Genomic DNA, 16,181 nt, shown 5'->3' on the forward strand with positions numbered 1-16,181 from the left:
TTCTATTGTTTTTAAGTCTGTATAAATAAACATAATTTTCTTGTGGAACCATTTGGAGTCCTGCATCATGTCACTTGGAAATGGAACCCTTGAGCCTTTTTTTTTATAGAGCCTGGTATGGCTCTGGGTCATGTGAGTCAGTAGTATTTCTGATGCTGATTTGAGCGTGGCACTGTGGTTTTTATTGCATTATTCATTTATCAGAATCCACGTTTACCATTATATGTTTAGTCACCTTCAGCTTAACTGAAAACTAAAACAAGAGCAAGCAGTGACATGATTAATACACCCAACCCCTAGGGCTTGTTTCTAATGTTGGCCACAGTGAACTTATTAGACAAAGAAATCTACAAATAAACTTCACAAGTAAAAAAGAAAAAAATAAGTCAAGAAATTTGATCAATCAGCCAAACTTTATTTACCCGTCCAAACTATATTCCCAATTGATTGATGATAAACTATGTTCCCGAGATTCAAGACTTCCTGGCATGTTTGCATCAGAAAACTATTGTATATTCAAGGCATTAGCACTCCTTTTGGTCAGGGATGGATAAGTATATGCATGAGAATCTGGAGCAAGTTACATCAAACCACATTGAATAACCTCCTGTAATAAAACAAAAAAGGGCAGACACCAGATGGACTGTAACAACACTTATGAATATATTGAAATAAATCTTGACCTTTGGAATTATGTAATATTTTGCATAACATGGAGTATACACTTTGATCATATCACTTTGAATTTATTTGCATGGACATGTCAAATATATGGACGTTTTATTTGCCCTACAACAATATCCCTTGGGGTAAATACAATAAATATTTCAGTATCGAATAACTCAAACTCCCTGCCTATTGCCCCCTTTCAAACAATGCTGAATTCTGCTAAACACGTACAGATATTTTATGCAATGTAATATGTTTAAAATATTTATTATGCATGTAATATTTTTGGATATTTCATTCAGGTAGTTTGTATGAATTTCCTATTTCCCTACATTCACACGTTTTGGGGAATCTTGGCAATCAGTTGATGAGATGAAATGACATCCTGAGCTGATGCTGCTGTAATGTCTGTTGCCTGCAGCCCTGAGACTTCACAGTTCACAAGCTGTGATGTTTCTTTTGTCTTGACCCTGTTGAAACTGCTGATGGGCTTGTAACAAAGTCATTTGTATTAAAACAGACTGCAAAACCTGCAGGGAAAGGAAATTCTGTCATGGATGCCCCAAGGGGCACTCTTTACAAAAATCTCATTAGTTAAATGTCGAGAAGTAGCATATATTAGGATGTATTGGTTCCTATGCTACTAAATATCACAATTAAATACAATTATATCAAGCTGTCATATTAGAATGGTGGATTAGAAATGTTTATTTTCTTGTTTGTTTGTTTTTTTTAAGTCAAAATTAAGAAAAGCTTAATCTGTAATAAACGTATATGTAAATGTAAATTTAAGCATGTCAATAATTTAACAACAATTTTTTGTTTTTAAAGAAAATACGTTTTTACATATTTTTCTTCTGTAATGTTGCTTAATAACATTGAAAAAATGTTATAGAATATGCCATGGGTCAGCATTACTTTATTCACAGTATTTTTTTGTCAATATAGGCACACTAAGATGACCGGTATATCTGGTTTGTGAAACAGATTTTACAGATGCGCCACAAAGATATCATGCTTTAGATCCTTTCTATCTCAAGGCAAAACAGTAGATATTAGTGTTTGGTCACTGCTTACTTGCTTTGATCTATGAACCCAACTATTCATATCACGTATCAGCTGGAGCTGACTGATTCCATATGAAAAAAACTATTGTCTTCTGAAGCTAATGGTTACCAAAAATATTTATAAAAGTATTTGTAAAAAGGTTTTATTTTAAAATATGATTAAACAAACAAATCACAGTATTTGAAAGTTTTATTTTTTGTTGTTGCTGTGAACAGATAACAATCAATCTTATGCTGCCACAATAGCAAAAGTAAGAGCGGCAAAACACGTAGTATAACCATGGCAATAGAGATAAGTGCACATTTAAAAATATATTTGCAAGAGGTAACATCACATGCAAGGTATATGTGGTGTAAAAACAAGATGAATGGTATATTAAGTGTGGCTAGACATATGGAGACTGATTACTAGAAAATAAGCATAAACATAAACTTCCCTGCAGGTCATAGTACATAGTAATGAGTAGAGACTATATTGGCACAGTGCTAGAGTTGGTAGTCCAGAGGAAAGCTGCTTAGGGACCCTGGGTTAGACCGGGCACTCATCCCATGCCTCTTTGTGAGGCTGATGTATGCAGCCTCCAAGTGTCCTGGGGGGACAGCCTGCAGGGGGTGTGGGGAGATGTTGTGATGGTTAAAGAGACTTGTCCCCGGATCCTCCTCTGTGCCTTTGGGAGGGGAGTGATAGTAAGGCGGAGGGTGCTTCCTGCCACCTGGACACCTATGTTGGGTATGCTTTGGGGCACCTGCACAATGAGCTTTTCGAGTGTCCTCACCCCTGGCACGCACCTTCCCCATGAGAGCAGGAGGGATCCGTGGCTGCCCAGAGTTTCGCCAGCATAGGCGGAAAGTGAGTGAGAGTGTTGCCTGTCTCTGTTACATGTGCAGCATCTGAGGGCTTCAAGACTGTACTTTGCCATCGCCGCAGCCTCTACCAAAAGGCCGCGCATACACAGTCAAATGATGCCAGTAGATCATTGTTCAGCAGCACACATCCTGTGGAGTTGTGATCCATTGCCATTTTGGGGGGCTGGTGTTAGGCCCCTTGATTCGAGCAGGGTGTGCTTGGGCTCGTCTCAGATGCTGGTGAGTAGCTGGAGGTGTTGGGATAACCCTCACTGGCGGGAGGGGGGGGGGAGAAACTGAATAGTCCACTGTGGGTCCAACTGGAATGGGAGTTGAGGGATCAGTGGCCTCCCCCACTCCCACAGAGCAAGGCCGCAACTAGGCCGCAAGTTTGCCTTGGTTGGACGTCTAGTAGCTGAAGCTGTGTCTACTGTCAAAGGTATTGTGAAGGGATCTCGGGTGTGCTGTAGCTCAGTAGAGTTAGATAGAACCCGCTTTGTGATAGTAGAGTCCATGAGATGTGCGACCTGTCACCATGTTTGCTGGGCTCGCCCCCCTGTTTTGTTTTTTAAATGTGTGCACACTAATAATTTTATGTATGTATGTCTTAAAAAATATGAGATGGTTACTAAACTTGTGCATTCGGATTTCAGCCAAATTCTATATATCCATACGGACATATAAGCGAGTAAATGACTAGCGTGTTGGACAAACACATTAATTTGCTTTGTGAGTCAGAGTTCCGTAGAGGAGGCCAAAAAAAGTGGTGATTGATAGAAAAAAGATGATTGATCGCTAGGGGAAAGCCACTGAATGTTGATTTTATTTACAGATAAAGTGATCAGTAGAGGGGTAAAATGAGGATCATTGTTCTATATTTATATACTACATATTTAATAAATACAGAAAGATATATCAGAAAACACAAAAATAATAAACTGGCGCAAAAATGCAGGTATTGACACCACAAATGTGTCACTTATATATACATGCAGCAACCCAAAAAAGAATCCTGATAAATAAATTCTTAAAACAATAAAATAAATAAATAGATGGACAAACAAATTTGAGATACAGTGCAAATGCCTGATATATATCGTATAAACAAAATTAGCTTAGACAGTGCAAGTGACCACGTGATTCAATTGGTATCTGTATTTAGAGTAATCAATAAATAAGTTAAAAAATGAAAAAAAAAATAAAAAAAAAAATAACTATTTTATGGTGAAGCCACTCCCCAAACTTGGAAGTCACAGCCCTGAGTGCTCCTATCACAACTGGGACTACTACTGCCGTCACCTTCCACGTCCTTTCTAGTTCTTGTTTCAATCCTTGGTATTTGTCCACCTCCTCATGTTCCTTCTTCCTGATGTTATAGTCACTGGGTATTACCACATCCACCATGACTGCAGTCTTTCGTTCTTTGTCTACCACCACGATGTTGGGTTGGTTGGCCAGCACTTGCTTACCTGCCTGGATATTGAAGTCCCACAGGCTCTTAGCCCTGTCATTCTCAACTACCCTATGTGGTATCTCCCATCTGGACTTAGGCAGGTCCAATCCATATTCTGTGCAGATATTTCAGTACACAATCCCAGCAACTTGGTTGTGTCTCTCTGTGTATGCTGTTCCTGCTAACATCTTGCATCCAGCTACTAGGTGCTGGACTGTCTCAGAGGCCTCTTTGCACAGTCTGTACCTTGGGTCTTGTCTGGTGTGGTAGACTCCAGCTTCTATTGATCTGGTGCTGAGTGCCTGTTCCTGTGCTGCTAGGATTAGTACCTCAGTGCTGTCTTTCAGTCCTGCCTTTTCCAACTACTGGTAGGATTTTGTCATGTGAACCACATCCACTATCTGCCGGTGGTACACCCCATGGAGAGGTTTGTCCATGCTCAATCGCAAGGTCAAGATCCAAGCCATCAACACATTTTATATATATATATATATATATATATATATATATATATATATATATATATATATATATATACAAAATACAGAATCCAGCGCACTCGCTTATTAACTAAACAATGCTTTTTAAATCTTAGAGATTGTAACTAAGATTTAAAAAGCATTGTTTAGTTAATAAGCGAGTGCGCTGGATTCTGTATTTTGTATATTTTGGCCCCAGCAGCACCCTATAATGTATGCATGTTTAGGTGAGTGCAGCCTTCTTGGTTTCTTTTAAATATATATATATATATATATATATATATATATATATATATATACAGCCAAAAGTACAAGATAGCACTCCCGGGACTTCCAAGTCGAATGAATAAAACATAGTTTTTATTAGCTCAAAATAAAAATCAACGTTTCAGTCTGTATCACAGACTTTCATTAGGATCCTGATGAAAGTCTGTGATACAGACTGAAACATTGATTTTTATTTTGAGCTAATAAAAGCTAAGTTTTATTCATTCGACTTGGAAGTCCCTGGAGTGCTATCTTGTACTTTTGGCTGTATCTGTTTGCTGATAAGCACCGGGCAAGTACATCAAGGAAGGTGGAGTGCATTACTATTTTTGTTTTATATATATATATATATATATATATATATATATATATATACAAATGGAAAGAGTGCACTCGAAAGGTCTTCGTAAAAATATAAACAATTTATTGTGCCAAACTTCAAAGACATACAAGTCGACGTTTCAGTCCTCGTAGGACTTTTTTCAAGACAATGAAAGGCGGGAAAAGAAGTGATTTAAATATACCATACATGTGATTTGATTGGAGAGTAGGTTATATGAAAGAGAGGCTGTGCAAACGTGAAAGCAATTGCCTAAATATGAGATAGAAGTTAACCCCTTAAGTGCCTATTGGAAAGGCCAGTAAGTGAGTGTGGTTACGGCCAAGTGTTTAATAATCTGCTCTCGCAAACATATTAAAATACAAGGATAGGAGATATCAAAGCCACCATAGCATATCAAAATATATTAAGTTTCTACTTAGGTATTTAGGCTAATTTGTTAATCAAAATTTAGACAAAATGATATAAACAATAACATAAGGTGGCTACATTTCTGAATTGGAGTTCCAAGTGCCTAATGGTTGCAGATCCAACTATAGATACATTGCAGAAAAGGCTTCAGAGTATATATTTAGATAACCATAGGAATACATTATATATACTTAGCTACATTACAAATTAACGACTATTCGGTCTATGAAGTATAACAGGAGTATCCCTTAGCCAATGTACCTAGCTAAATTAATATAAATATATGCATGGTCTAACGGAAGACTCATGAACTAATCACTAATAATGGTTTCTCTGTGACATTTCATACAGATATATACTAATTACTGCTATATACGTAGAATATGTGGCATCTTTATCTTTTCGGAATAAAGCAGTTGAGTGGGTTGATCTCATTGAGTCCCCCCGGGGATAAAGTCCCTAATGTGAAGATCCAAAAGGCTTCTCTTTGAAGAAGTAGAACGTCTCTGTCACCCCCCCTTTTCGGGGCCGGAACATGTTCAATGCCCATAAATTTCAATGTGGGCAGTGTATGCCCTGTTTCCAGGAAATGTTTGGCTATGGGAGTGGTTGCTATGCCGCTGGATAACGCTGTCCTGATGGTAGATCTGTGTCCCCTCATGCGCTCCCTGAGGTCATTGGACGTTTTGCCGATATACATGAGTCCACATGGGCAGGTGATGCGGTAAACTACGTGTGTGGTGGTACACGTGATCCTTTGCCGTATCCTATATTCTTTACCTGAGCGAGGGTGGTAGAACGCTTTGCCCGGAGTCATACTATTGCAAGCCGTGCACTTTAAACAACGATAACAGCCTGGATTTTGAACAGACCGATGCGCCATTGATGTATCTGTATGAACCAGATAATCTCTCAGGTTCCTGTTCCTCCTATAACTAATCATAGGGGTATTCTGGAATGTCATCGGTAGTGTCTTATCTTTTTTAAGAACCTCCCAGTTGTGTCTTATTTTTTGGGACATCTCGCCCGATAGTGAATGGAACGTTTGGGGGAAGATCATTCTACTTTGGTTGTTCTTGGTTTTAGGGCCATCAGTGTAGTTTTTAAGTGCTTTAGAATATGCACACTCCAGCATATGTCTTGGATATCCGCGTTGTGAGAATTTTTCAAACATTTCTTGCACCTGATTTGCAGCTTTTATGGAATCAGAGTTGTTCCTCAGTATTCTCATAAATTGGGATACCGGTAAAGATTTTATGAGGTTGGGTGGATGGTGGCTACTGGCATGTAATAACGTATTGCGGTCAGTTTCCTTTGCAAATAAAGTATACCCCAGCTTATTGTTTTCTATAAAGATACGAAGATCCAGAAAATCAATTTGTTTGTTGTTGATTTGATGGGTAAGTCTTACTGGTAAGTCCAGTTGATTCAGTGACCGTATCATGTCATGTAGACTTTGTTCCTCGCCCGTCCACATGATGAACACATCATCGATGTATCTCAGGTATTTCAGGATATGTTGACCATATTTTTGGAGAATGTGTACTTGTTCGTATGCATGCATGTATGCATTGGCATACATGGGTGCCATGGGGGCACCCATCGATGTCCCAGATATTTGTATGTAGAATGCTTTCTCAAAGCGAAAGTAATTGAGTGTAAGACATAATTCCAGTAATTCAAGTATATATTCAATCGGGGGCTCTATACGTTCTTGGTACTGTATTAATACTTGGCGCATCGCCTGGATTCCCTCCTCGTGGGGAATTATGGTGTATAAGCTGCTTACATCAATGGCTGCTAGGAAGACTCCTTGTGGGGGGAGTTCTATAGAGTTTAAGACTGCTATGACTTGCGCCGAGTCTTTGACATAGGTAGGTAGTGACATTACCGTTTTTTTAAATTTTGTGTCTAACCATTTTCCTATGGGTTCTAACAGTCCCCCGATCGCCGATACTATCGGTCGTCCTGGTGGGCGCTCCAGGTTTTTGTGAACCTTTGGCACTGTGTAAATGATCGGACACCGAGGGTGGGTTTCAAATAGGTACTCATATTCCGTAGTGGTGAGGAAACCTGCTTCTAGACCCCTTTGCAATGTCTGCTGGACAACTTTGCTGAATTCATAAGTGGGATCTATTTGCGTGTATTCATAGACTCTGGTATCCCTTAGTTGTTTGAGGATTTCCTCTTTATAGTCGTCATATTGTTGGACGACTATAGCACCCCCCTTGTCCGCTGGACGTATGGTAATAGACATGTCTTTAGCCAGGCTGTTTAAGGCTTCTCTTTCAGCTTTGGATAAATTCGAGCGGCGTTGGTTCCGGGTAGTTGTAACCTTCATTGTATCAAATTTTAACATTTGTGAGAATGTTTTTAATGTGGGGTTTGAGGTGGAGGGGTCAAAGGTACTTCTCATTTTAAATTTTTCACTGTTCTCCTCCGTTTGATGTTGTTGATTAGAGTTTTTAAAGAAATCTGCTAAACGAAGTTTTCTGTTAAATTGAAATTGCTCAATTTCCCATTGGAATTTGTTGATATTAGCAGTCGGAACAAATGAAAGTCCTTTGTTTAGAAGCATAATTTCTGTTGTGGTGAGGATTCTAGTAGATAGATTAGTAATAGGATTAATTAGCGTCTCCTTGGCGGTCGTCCCCTGTGTCCAGTGCCTTTTCCCTTTCTGTCCCCTCCTGGTATAGTTTTGGTATTTGGAGGGTGCTCTATGCCTTGGCGATCCCCACTTGTTGTTTCTCTCACCAGGCCAAGTCCTGGTTCTAAAAAAGACGTATTGTATGATGCTGTGGTATTAGAATAAGCTCCCTCTCTTTGCGAATCCTTATAATCAGAGTCAGATGCCGACTCTCCGGAGGTGAAGTCGACAGTAGATGCAATGGGTTTTCTAATTCTAGGCTTATAGGTTCTATATGTGGGTCTGGTGTTGTCTCCCGATAGCCACCTGTATACTCTATATTCTGAGTAATCTGCTTGTACTTTAGTGAGTTTTTCTCTTTTGAACCTGACCAGGTCGTTTTTATATTGTTTCAGGTCTTCTGTTAGTTTCGGAATCAATGTATCACAGTTGGGTGCTGTAATAGTAGTTGTATGCAATACTTCATAATCTGAGATTTTAAATTGAGTGATTTTTAGTTCACGACCTACCTCCTCGATCACCACCAGCATCAGGTCCAGGGAACACTTGTTTAGTATACCGATCCACTTCCGACACACTTCAGGGTTGTTTCTTCCAATAGTTGGAACGTTCTTAATCCGAAAACCTCTGGGGATTTTTTTCATACGGTAATAGTCGGATAAATAAGTGGCGTGTAGTTCAAGATCAATTTGTCTTTGTTTAAGTTTAAGCAAATTTCTAATAACGTCCCGAGGTTCAGTAGATACTGGTAGGTCCGAGTCCGTTTGCGGCCACAATATCGCCGCGGCTTCTGCTTCTGTGTATTGCAGCACCTCTGCGTGATCTGCATACGCTCCGGCTCTAGTCAGGAACTCCTCCATAAATCAAATCCTTGTAAATGATGTGAGGAACAGGAACCTGAGAGATTATCTGGTTCATACAGATACATCAATGGCGCATCGGTCTGTTCAAAATCCAGGCTGTTATCGTTGTTTAAAGTGCACGGCTTGCAATAGTATGACTCCGGGCAAAGCGTTCTACCACCCTCGCTCAGGTAAAGAATATAGGATACGGCAAAGGATCACGTGTACCACCACACACGTAGTTTACCGCATCACCTGCCCATGTGGACTCATGTATATCGGCAAAACGTCCAATGACCTCAGGGAGCGCATGAGGGGACACAGATCTACCATCAGGACAGCGTTATCCAGCGGCATAGCAACCACTCCCATAGCCAAACATTTCCTGGAAACAGGGCATACACTGCCCACATTGAAATTTATGGGCATTGAACATGTTCCGGCCCCGAACAGGGGGGGTGACAGAGACGTTCTACTTCTTCAAAGAGAAGCCTTTTGGATCTTCACATTAGGGACTTTATCCCCGGGGGGGACTCAATGAGATCAACCCACTCAACTGCTTTATTCCGAAAAGATAAAGATGCCACATATTCTACGTATATAGCAGTAATTAGTATATATCTGTATGAAATGTCACAGAGAAACCATTATTAGTGATTAGTTCATGAGTCTTCCGTTAGACCATGCATATATTTATATTAATTTAGCTAGGTACATTGGCTAAGGGATACTCCTGTTATACTTCATAGACCGAATAGTCGTTAATTTGTAATGTAGCTAAGTATATATAATGTATTCCTATGGTTATCTAAATATATACTCTGAAGCCTTTTCTGCAATGTATCTATAGTTGGATCTGCAACCATTAGGCACTTGGAACTCCAATTCAGAAATGTAGCCACCTTATGTTATTGTTTATATCATTTTGTCTAAATTTTGATTAACAAATTAGCCTAAATACCTAAGTAGAAACTTAATATATTTTGATATGCTATGGTGGCTTTGATATCTCCTATCCTTGTATTTTAATATGTTTGCGAGAGCAGATTATTAAACACTTGGCCGTAACCACACTCACTTACTGGCCTTTCCAATAGGCACTTAAGGGGTTAACTTCTATCTCATATTTAGGCAATTGCTTTCACGTTTGCACATATAACCTACTCTCCAATCATATCACATGTATGGTATATTTAAATCACTTCTTTTCCCGCCTTTCATTGTCTTGAAAAAAGTCCTACGAGGACTGAAACGTCGACTTGTATGTCTTTGAAGTTTGGCACAATAAATTGTTTATATTTTTACGAAGACCTTTCGAGTGCACTCTTTCCATTTGTATATATTGAAGGCTGAGGCAGCACCGAGGCAAGTACAAGACCGGTACATTGAGTGCGGGATATTTGCAGTTTATATATATATATATATATATATATATATATATAATAAAAAAAAAATAAGTTAATATTGTTGTAATATTTTTACCTAATTAAGCATTATTAATTAAGTGTTATTAATTATGATTTGAAGGCAGAGAACCTAATTTAACCCTGTAACTTCCCAAGACACCATAAAACCTGTACAAGGGGTGTATTGTTTTACTCTTGAGACTTTGCTGAACATAAATTAGTGTTTTAAAATAGTAAAATGTAATATGATGATATTATCAGTGAAAGTGCAGTTTTTGCATAATAACAAATGAGCACTAATGTGGCTACTAACAAAGATGGAAAATACCCAATTTTAAATACCTTGTGTTGTCTACTTTTTCAAATGGTATGCCATGATGGGGGTAATTCTCATTCCTGGGCTGCCATACGGTCTCAAAGCCAACATAAACAATCTGGCAAATCTTAAATTGTAAAAACGGAAATGGGCAAGTCTTATATTTGACTCTGTAACTTTCCAAAACATCATAAAACCTGGTCATACTCTACTGTTATACTTGTGAGACATTACTGAACACAAATATGAGCAGTAAAATGTATAATGCTGATGATATCATTAGCGAAAAGGGCAGTATATTTATGAAAAATTCAAAAAAACAAATATGAACTCTAACTTTGGCCACTATTTGTGGCCAAGTGGCTACTAGAAAAGACTGGACATACCCAATTTTGAATCTCTTCTGGATGTTTTGAAATACTTTTAATATGAGACATATTGTCTGGACTGATGTGGTTTATTATAAAAATATGTTTTAAGCATAATGGTAGGAGAAATGCCTATAAGATTTTTGTATGGACTGATTAATAATATTAAAACTAGCCGATTGGGTCACGGCTGTACCACGGCATACATAAGGACACATAGGAGTGGGAAACATCATGCATGTTTGAGGAAGCCCCAAGAGGAGGGGCAAAACGCGTCACGTTACCCAGGAATGCAGAAGTATTTGGCAGCATCCAGATTGGCGAGACCAGCCAGCTACAGAGTGAAAGAGGTGATCTATTGATTGAACACCCTGCAAACTGGTGAGCGGATTTTGGATGTTGAAATATTTCTGCATATGGTTTTATGGATTTAAAATAAAGTTGTCTTACTTATCTGCTGTCCGGGTCGCAAGAGTGTGATTTGGATCCCAAGAGGTCCAGGGGCTGATCCTCCCAGGGCGCTTTGGCTTGGAGTGGGGCTTTTACCACTCCTGACTTGTGAGTGTTACATCCAGAAGAATTATTTTATATTTATTCGTACTTATTTTACTTTTTAACGATATTGCACTAGGAGTGCGGTGTATACCTTTTTTTTGTCTCCCTTTTAGATACTCTGTATGGGCTTGTATTTATTTGAAAGTATTGATTTCTTTTTATATTCTAATCACATTTCAGTTTGTGCTACATCACACTCTAATTGTTTGCTCAGACACTCTATATACACTGGAGTTGTAGAATAACGATATCACTTTAATAGATTGTGGTTAATGCACCAGGGGTGATTTTTTTATGAAGTCTGCGCACCAGCACTTTTTTTTTATCTTTGTATGACATTTTGTAACCTAATTACCAGGGTTTTATGTTGGTTGCTGCAATTGTATTAAGAACTGCATGACCTATTGAGTTATATGCGCCATCTTATTTATATATATATATATACTTTGTAACTTTGGTCACTGTTTATGGCCAAGTGGCTACTAGAAAAGACTGCACATACCCAATTTTGAATGCCCTTGGTTGTCTACTTTTTCAAATGGTATAGCATGATGGGAATAATTTTCATTTCCGGGCTACTATACTGTCTCAAAGGCAACATAACCACTCTGGCAAATTTCAATGTGTATCAACTGTAAAAGGGAACGTGCTATATTTGACCCTGTAACTTTCCAAAACCCCATAAAACCTGTAAATGGGGAATACTCTTGCACTTGTGAGACATTGCTGATCACAAATATGTGTGTTTTATTGCAGTAAAAGCTAACAGTAATATAATAATCACATTTAAAATGCCATGCAGAACTAAGAAAATATCGGCATATCTTGATTTCTCACAATTTGTTTGATTTTATTCATTTCATTTTATTCAAATTATGTTTTATATATAAGTATTTGATGTGAAATTAAATCTCTATTTCTTCGGAACAAAAGGATACATAATAAGCGTGGGTACACTTAATATGAAAGAGGTTACAATTTTACAGAGGTTACAAAATGACAATTGTACAGACATATAGCGCAAATTCCATTTTTAAAGTTTTTTTTTTTTTTTTTTACCTAATGTGTGCAATTGGCTCTGTCCTTAAGGGGTTTAAAAAAACAAAACAAAATAAAAAAGACTTGAATAATAGTAATCAGGTAAAGTAAGCCAGTCTTCTTGTTTTATGTGGATATTATCTTCCTGTATACTGTTCATTTATTTAAAACAAAATATTATCAGGGTTCTTTATTAACACTTAAAACAAGTTAAATTATAGCTTTTTAATCTCTGCCCATGTTTCACAAGCTGTTTTTCTTTATCAGTTCCTTGATGCACAATATATAGAAAAATCATTAAGTAAGCAATATTGCACATGTAAGAGGAAAATAATACAATATAATTTATTATTATTTTGGACTGCTGAAACAGCATCCTTTTACATTGTGTAAAAAAAATGCTTTGCAAAGGTTGTGCCTCTTTGGATTTATCAGTATCAGCATGTGGCAGTGTTTGGGCTTCCAGCTAGAAAATTCAAATGGAATTTACAGTACATGCTTTGGGGCTTTAGTGTAAAACTGCTCTCTTAGCAGCTTCAAAGTCTTCAGAAACTCGGTCACTGAATCCTTATCTTTGTCACACCAATGTACAATCTTATACCAGTCTTGTTGACTTTTCACTTTTAATGTATTTTCTTGATTGCATGACTCCTTTCTGACAAAACAATGCTAAAAAGGTTGATCTTAATATCATAGCATGTGTTAAACGTGATGACAAACAATTAGTTTTAATATCAGAATGCCCTGGTAGGTACACTAGAAAATCTACCGTCTGTTTAGGGTCCATTAGAAATAAAAATATAATTTTCAGACAAATATTTCATGCAGAAGATATGCATGTCTTTAACCATTCTTAATTATTGAATATTTTTAATGATGTAGAAATGTATTATAAAGGAAACCAATAAAGCATTTTGATGAGATAGGTCTCATTTTATGAAGTGGGACAAGATAAAATATTGCTTAAAAACTGAATACTGAAAAATAACAGTACTTGGCATTATGTCCCCTCAGAGAAAAGTGAACGTGGGCATTTATTCATAGTTTGTAAGGTCATAAAAAGTCAAAAGCACACACAACTTATTGATTTGACAGTATTTCCAATATCTGTGATCTAGCTAATAGTAGATTGTCATTCTTCTTTACTCCAGATGATCAGATAAAACCATGAGTCAACTTCAACTAATTTTAAACATTGCACAAGGGTATGCCCTTGTCATACCTCAGTGAGATACACTGTTTAAACCATAGTGAGAATAAAGCCAATTGTTGTTCATCAGCAGAGCCCTGAGGGAAAAGGTGAAGAGTTTTATTTTATTTTCTGACAGTCTAGCCATCTTCTGTTAAGCATGTGGTTATCTTTAGGGTGAATGGCTGATAAGTCAGTCTAGATAAATACAAAGTTTTGGGATGTATGGAAAGTGGAACTTGAGTGTCTTTTTCAAACTAGATCACTGTCATAGACTTACCTGTACCTGGCACACGCGCCACCCCTCCTCGGGCAGCATGGGCACAAAACACCGCACGGCTCTAGTACTCCAGTCCTCAAGCTGCACGGCCCGAACACGCCGTATTGCTTGAATAGGAAATATACACACCTTTGCTCCCATGAAAGCTCCCTTAAAATACATTGTATAATCATGACCACTCCCTGTTACTGTGTTTATCTCATGGAACTATATGAAACTGGCATCTTTTGGCCTTCATCTACATCCAACATCTCATTTTGTTGTTAACCCAATGTCTACCAGTCCATTCTGAGATGCTGCTGACATGTTTTCTAAAGTCACAGTAAAGTTAAAGTATGTAATCTCCTTGCTAATGAGTCCTGACTTGAGCATCTAACTTATCAGACATTCATAACATTGAAACATGCATTCCAATATTCCTTTCCTACACCCTAGCATTCCACTTACGGTATACATTATCTAATTCTTGGCATTATATGTCAGCTTCATATCTGAGTAGCTAAGCATCAATTAGTAGTAACAGGCTGACTATGTATATAGTATGTGGGCCATACTGCTAACTCCTAAAGTTTCATGCAAAGAGAGACAGCACCAGTGTTATCCATCAGTTTGGCTATTCATTATTGTGCCCATCTACAAAACTCACACACTTGGTCTACATAATTTTCTCTCATACAAGTATTGAAATGCTTTTGTGAGTAACATCAGTCACAGCATTAGTTCACTCTGTAAAGGCACAAGAAAACTTGTTTGAGACCTTTGCAAGGATTATCGGAATAGTAAGCTACATTTTTGTCTGTTCTCTATATTCACATACACTGTGTTTTGGCTTATTGCACATGACTAAGTTTCCCCTAAGTCTAAGTATAATCGAGATGTGAATCATTGCTCACTGTGCTTAATAGTGTATGATGTGAAGCTCACTAACAAAATCCATGAGAGACCAAATTAATTGTCTGGAGCAGAGACATGTAATGTGGGACAGTAACAGCTGCCACAGGTTGCAGGGAGGTGCATAGAACATCCCTCTCCCACCATAACAGGCATATTTCTTGTTTAACCCCTTCAGGATGGAGTCAATAGTGCACGTTCTGATCAAAACAAAATGTAAACAAAAACTGGAATTTGCGCTATATGTCTGTTCAAACGTAGTTCCCCTCTTTCAAATTATATGCACCCACACTTATTATATATCATTTTGTTCAGGAGAAACAGGGCTTTAATCTATCATTAACTATTCATATATGGAACATAATTTATTATGAATAAAATAAAAAAAAGGTGAGAAAATAAGATTTTTTTTTAAATTTGTATTTCCGTCTGCCATTTTAGCTGTGAATGTCATAATACTGTTAGGTTTTACGGCAAAAAAATGCACATATTTGTAATCAGCGATGTCTCACGAGTACAACAGTACCCCCCATTAACAGGTTTTATGGTGTTTTGGAAAGTTACAGGGTCAAATATAGAACGTTCCATTTTCAAATTGAAATTTTCCAGATTAGTAATGTTACCTTTGAGACGGTGTGGTAGCCCAGGAAAGCGAATTACCCCCATAATGGCATACCATTTGAAAAATTAGACAAGCCAAGGTATTGAAAGTGGGGTATGTTTAGTCTTTTTTAGCAGCCACTTAGTCACAAACACTGGCCAAAATTAGCGTTCATATTTGTTTTTGTGTGAAAAAAGCAAAAAACTAATATTTGGCCAGTGTTTGTGACTAAGTGGCTACTAAGAAAGACTGGACAAACCCCACTTGCAATACCTCGGGTTGTCTACTTTTGCAAATGGTATGCCATCATGGGGGTAATTCTCATTCCTGGGCTACCATACGCTCTCAAAGGCAACATAACCAATCTGGCAAATTTCAATGTGGAAAAAAATGAAATGCAAGCCTTATATGTGACTCTCTAACTTTCCAAAACACCATAAAACCTGTACATGGGGGGTACTGTTATTCTCGGGAGACTTCACTAAACACAAATATTAGTGTTTTAAAACCGTAAAA

This window comes from Pelobates fuscus, chromosome 3 (assembly GCF_036172605.1).
Source record: "Pelobates fuscus isolate aPelFus1 chromosome 3, aPelFus1.pri, whole genome shotgun sequence".
Taxonomy (NCBI): Eukaryota; Metazoa; Chordata; class Amphibia; order Anura; family Pelobatidae; genus Pelobates; species Pelobates fuscus.